Source organism: Schistocerca serialis, chromosome 2 (genome assembly GCF_023864345.2).
Source record: "Schistocerca serialis cubense isolate TAMUIC-IGC-003099 chromosome 2, iqSchSeri2.2, whole genome shotgun sequence".
Taxonomy (NCBI): Eukaryota; Metazoa; Arthropoda; class Insecta; order Orthoptera; family Acrididae; genus Schistocerca; species Schistocerca serialis.
The window spans coordinates 38535836-38541835 of NC_064639.1; positions in this window are offsets into that span (position 1 = coordinate 38535836).

Below are 6000 nucleotides of genomic sequence, written 5' to 3' on the forward strand. Positions count from 1 at the left end.
TCCATGCTGGGTGGATCCACAATGTGGGCGGCCACGGCGCTCTTCAGTGCGCGGTGGTCGGCCGCATTCGCTGCCTCTAGTTGTATGATGGCGCCTGAGTCAAGTGACTCGACGCCAAACTCTTCGCTGCAGCAGCTGCCTGTAACATCATATATCTCAGTCCATGACCCTCTAGTCCACTGGATGTACAGAGGGGGCCCAGGTACATGAAATTCTTCACGCTTCCGATCCGCATTCCTGCTGGGTTGCGGCGTCGGCGGCTTCTTCTCAGCGACTGTCTTCTTCTTCTGTGCTTTTCTGCCCATGCTGTGACGCTAGATAACACGACAATTTGCAGAGTCGTAAAAACGACACACGACAATTTGCGCTAGCGTCGCGTCACAGGCAGAGCACGGCTTCGCAGCTCTTCTTCACGCCTAGAGCAGGTAGCGCGCTTCACCAGAGGTGGGCGCGGGTCCGCTGCTCAGCTGCAACTCCTTCGGTACACACACCATCAGATTATTTGACTTGTCGCTCTAACGAAGTAGGCGAGTGTCAGCAATATGTCTCGTGGTCATATCGTGGCGTGTTTATCTTCTGCCGTTAGGTCAGACGATAGAAATGTCACTTGCACGCTTAGAGTAGCAGATTGACAGTGACCAACTTTAAACAGAACTTGATTAATTTTCACACACATTTGTTAAAATAATAACAAGCATAAAAATAACTTAACTTGGTTCTGGATGCTATTTCCTTTGGTCTTGGTACGTTAATCTTATTCTCACATATCTCTGATACTTGACAAAGTGTCTATACATTTCTCTTCATGGCTATGTACAGTAATATGATAATCGCATTAGGCGCAAACTGAAACTTGACTATAGACTAATGCAGACTAATGCAGACTGACTAATTGCAGGTCTGTACACTCGTTGTAATACCTCGCGCGTTCAGGTATCACTGCGCAAGTGTGAGAAAAGGTTCACGTTAGCAGCAATATCACTGGCTCCATTACATATTAATACTCGGATCGGCGGAAGCAGAATTTGGCCCGTCTCTAACAAAGCGCCATCTCGTAGTGCGGAGACGGACGAGCGCTGCGCCTGCGCAGTTGTGCTTAGCGGGGCGCCCTCTAGTGGGAAAGTTGTGTACGCGCTGATTACGAGGAACTATGTACACATCACGTAACCTCCTTGCTAACTGTACTGCGATCGACACCAGCATCTCCGTACACCTTTTCAACCTCTTGTGCATGTTTCCCAATGTCTCGTTTTCAGAGCACAGGAATTTTTTGACAGCACGTTGCTTCTGACGAACGTCAAGTGTAGCAGCCATTTAGAAGACATGTTGTGACGGCGCCACTCACAGGAACAGGTTGAACTAAGTTTGAAAACAAGTGGGAAGGATGTATCTACACACTGTAAAACTTTCACACATGCGTAATGAAAACTATATTTTTACAAAAACAGTGTGCATTTCTTTTGGAGTGAACCTCGTAGTTCAACTTTCCCTGTTTAACACATTAAAACACAGAAGCTAATTACCGTACGAGTACCAAACTTGGTAGCATTTATGTCAGTGACATGGGGAAGAGAAATAATGCAGAATCAGTACAATTGAAACACTTTCATTGTGCTGCTACGAGACACCATACGATTACAAGTCGGTACCATTGCTGCTACAAAAGGGCCTCAATACGGCGCCCATCTGCTCAGCACAACGAAGCTAGTCCGCAGGTGTGCTGGCTACCTCTGTTGATACGCTGCACTTCATATCAGCACATGTGTGAGTGTTCCCCTCGTAAACCCTGTCCTTCAGGTATAGCCCCGTAAGCAGAAACAACATGGAGTGAGTGAGATCAGGTGATCGTCCCGGCCAAGCATTTGGAAACGGTCGGCTGATAATTCGGTCGTTTCCAAATGTGTTTCAGAGAAGCTGGTGAACTTCACGAGCGACGTGCGGTGTGGCCTCATCTTGCATGAAAACTGTCGAATTCTGCGCGTCTCTCTTCTGTATCGCGGGTACGACATGCTGGCGAAGCATGTCGCAGTAACGCTTGCCAGTCACAGTGCATATCTTTGGTCCTTGAGCACCAACCTGTCCAAAAAAGAGTGGGCCAACGAAGAACGTAGCCGTGAAGCCACACAATTCGTTGACACGTTCACCAAACAGAGGAATTTCATGCGCAGTGACTGGAGGTGAAGATCTCCACAGTCGGCAGTTCTGTGTGTTCACCTCACCCTTTAGAGAAAATGAGCTTCCTCTGTCCATAGGGTGATCCAGCGCCAGCCCTCGTCAACTTCAATCCTTGCGAGAAATTTGAGACCGAAGTCAATACGTCGTTGTGCGTCCTGCTGTCCAAACTGTTGAACAATATAGCTCTTGTACGGATACCATTTCAGAATGTTTCGAAGTACCTTCTGTACAACGGACCACGGGATGTTCAACTGTCGTGATACAGCAAGCGCACAGCCTGACGATAAGGAATTGCGCTCAGCGTTGTCTACCACAGAAACAGCGATTTCATCAACCACCAGTGGTGCAGCCGGTCATCGGCCTCTCCCCAGAGTGATGCCCAGTTCTCCAGTTGATTTGAACATGTTTCACATCCTCCGCACAGCACGTGGAGCTTCCGTAACCCTTTCAGCGGGTGATATTCTCGAAGTGCAGCTGCAGCGTTACTGTTGTTTTGATAATAGAGCTTCACCAATAATGCCCTGCTAATTTCGTCCAAATTCATGTTGACACATCAATAAGTCCACTGCGACTGGTGAGGTGTGTGAGAGTATGAATCACAATGACTGATCACGGCAGCTGGTGGCCATAGTTGAAACTGGACGGTGTCGCTGTGATGCATGAAAATCATATACCCCATACTCTGTACATTAATGCTACCAAGTTTGGTACTCGTACGGAATTACTTTCTGCGTTATAACGTGTTTAAATAGGGAAAATTTGATTATAACCACAGAATAACATATTAAAAGGTTCTTTAAAATTTTATTATAAGTTTTACTGATAGTTTGTATTTATTCATTTTTCACTGCAAATCGCTTTGCTTGGATTGCCTGAAAGGTAATTTGGGAAGCTGCGTTTATTGTTGACAATGAAACGAAACAGAAGCTAATTTGATTGCATGATGTCCAAGATAGCGTACTGAGTGGCCTAATAAAGGAATCCAGTTTCTAGCAAAGGTCCCTTTACAAATCGTAACACTCTGTTTCATACTTCTTCACTTCCCTAACAAAAAACGCTACCAAGTTTGGTACTTGTACGGCAATTACTTTCCGCGTTATAATGTGTTTAGATAGGGAAAGTTTAATTATAACCACAGAATAACATATTGAATGGTTCTTTAAAAATTTATAATAAGTTTTACTGATAGTTTCTATTTATTCACCTTTCACTGGAAATCGCTTTGCTTGGATTGCCTGAAAGGTTATTTGCGAAGCTGCGTTTATTGTAGACTGTAAAAGGAAACAGAATCTAATTTGATTGCGTGTCCAAGATAGCGTACTGAGTCGCCTAATAAAGGAATCCGGATTCTACCGAAGTTCTATTCATAAATCGTAACACACTATTTCATACTTGTTTTCTTCCCCGACACGAAATTTGACAAAACGTTAACTGATTTCTGTTCGTGTGAAAGTAAGTCCCTTGGAATCTAAAATGTAATTTCTTTTTTCTCTCTTTTGCTTTACCTTTCGCAATGAAGAACGCTCGGGAAGGTGCTCTGCTGCTGCTATTGAAAGCTACTAAAAAGGCATGTCTTACTTACTGAGCGGCAAACTAACTACAGCTGAAATTCGTGTGCAGTGAGTCCACGTAATGCGTCTGCATTTTAAACTGCAATTGTGTGACTTTATCTAATGAATGGCAAATATTTACAAATGGATGATTACGAGGTAAATTACGATAATACTCATTCCTTTAAAAAGTTTATTGGAAATTTAGAAAAATCGTATCACTTTTGTAAATTATAATCAAGAATTGCAGTGAAATGACAAACTATGAAAATACATTAAAGTTGTTTGTTCAGTAGTGTCGTGTTGAAACTATTATTACAAAATATATATGTTCAAAGTAGATTACAAAAGGCTGGATTGGTAGAATTCGCCTTTCCCGTCACCTAATTAAGGCAAGTAAAATTTATTATTACCTTATTATGAAGTCATCAACCAAGAAAATGTGTCTCTCTCGCAGTACATATATCTCAGTTCATATTCTAAAATAAGTTTCCGTAATAAATACAAGTTTCCAAAACTTTTCCCATGCCGCTTTCCCAGCCGTGGCTCACTTCTCGATTATACAATGTGGACTGTCTGTCTGCGAACAACACCCACAGTCCAACATACAAGTCGTGACACTCCGCCTCTTATTTGTTACCCAACGCGATTGCAGAGCGCCAAGCGACAAGCAAGTTACACTATTGAGTTCGGGGAGATCTTGTAAAAGCGAAAGCGAGTAGTAATTGTTTATATTGGTCAGTATAATGGTTTTTATAAACTGGAGCGTCTGTAGCGCAATAAATTCCAGCAACAACAAGAAGAAGACATAACTTTTTTTTAGGTTTTGCATGAAATAAGTGTTTATATTCTCTTGTTTTCAGCGGAGTAAGCTGCAGTTATACATACACTCGAAAGTATTTTTTCGTCATGTAGTTGTAGCTTATGTCACTGAATTAGGAAGACTGGCTGTTTTTACACGTATTTTATGATCATTCATGTCTGTTGATAATTTACTACTGCTGTAAAGCAAAAATGTAATGAATATGTCCTTGATTAACTGGAAAAGTAATTAAAAAGGAACTTCAATTTTGCGGATGGTTCCTCGCCTCTTAGGGCGTTAGTGCCGCATCGACTGTCGGACTGAACAATTTTCACAAAAGTGAACGCCGCGACTGTACATGTTAGACTACGCCAGCATCCCTGAGTGGCGGCCGACGCAGAGATGTTATTGCAGATGCGCAGAGTGGCAGACGTGGGCTTGAAACAGACGTCCGCTATCTTAAATAGCCCAGAACATTAGGTTCAACGCATTTATACTTTCATGGCTCACCGCGGTCATACTTCCCCGTGATGTCAATCTGATGTGCCCGTGACCGGTTTTGACCGTTGGGAATATATATAGACTTTTGTAGTCGTATCCCAAATAGGATCGTGTGCTTTTATTGTGCGGAGACGTAGTTGTTTCATTAAAAATGCCAGCTTGCGTCGTTTACGGGTTTACTGATCTATGTAAGGTTTTAGACGAATCACATTTCATTCGTAAGTGGAGCCGTTCATGCAATAGTTTCTTCTGTATACATGTCCATGAACCATGGACCTTGCCGTTGGTGGGGAGGCTTGCGTGCCTCAGCGATACAGATGGCCGTACCGTAGGTGCAACCACAACGGAGGGGTATCTGTTTAGAGGCCAGACAAACATGTGGTTCCTGAAGAGGGGCAGCAGCCTTTTCAGTAGTTGCAGGGGCAACAGTCTGGATGATTGACTGATCTGGCCTTGTAACATTAACCAAAACAGCCTTGCTGTGCTGGTACTGCGAACGGCTGAAAGCAAGGGGAAACTACAGCCGTAATTTTTCCCGAGGACATGCAGCTTTACTGTATGATTAAATGATGATGGCATCCTCTTGGGTAAAATATTCCGGAGGTAATATAGTCCCCCATTCGGATCTCCGGGCGGGGACTACTCAAGAGGACGTCGTTATCAGGAGAAAGAAAACTGGCGTTCTACAGATCGGAGCGTGGAATGTCAGATCTCTTAATCGGGCATGTAGGTTAGAAAATTTAAAAAGGGAAATGGATAGGTTAAAGTTAGATATAGTGGGAATTAGTGAAGTTCGGTGGCAGGAGGCACAAGACTTCTGGTCAGGTGATTACAGGGTTATAAATACAAAATCAAATAGGGGTAATGCAGGGGTAGGTTTAATAATGAATAAGAAAATAGGAGTGCGGGTTAGCTACTACAAACAGCACAGTGAACGCATTATTGTGGCCAAGATAGACACAAAGCCCATGC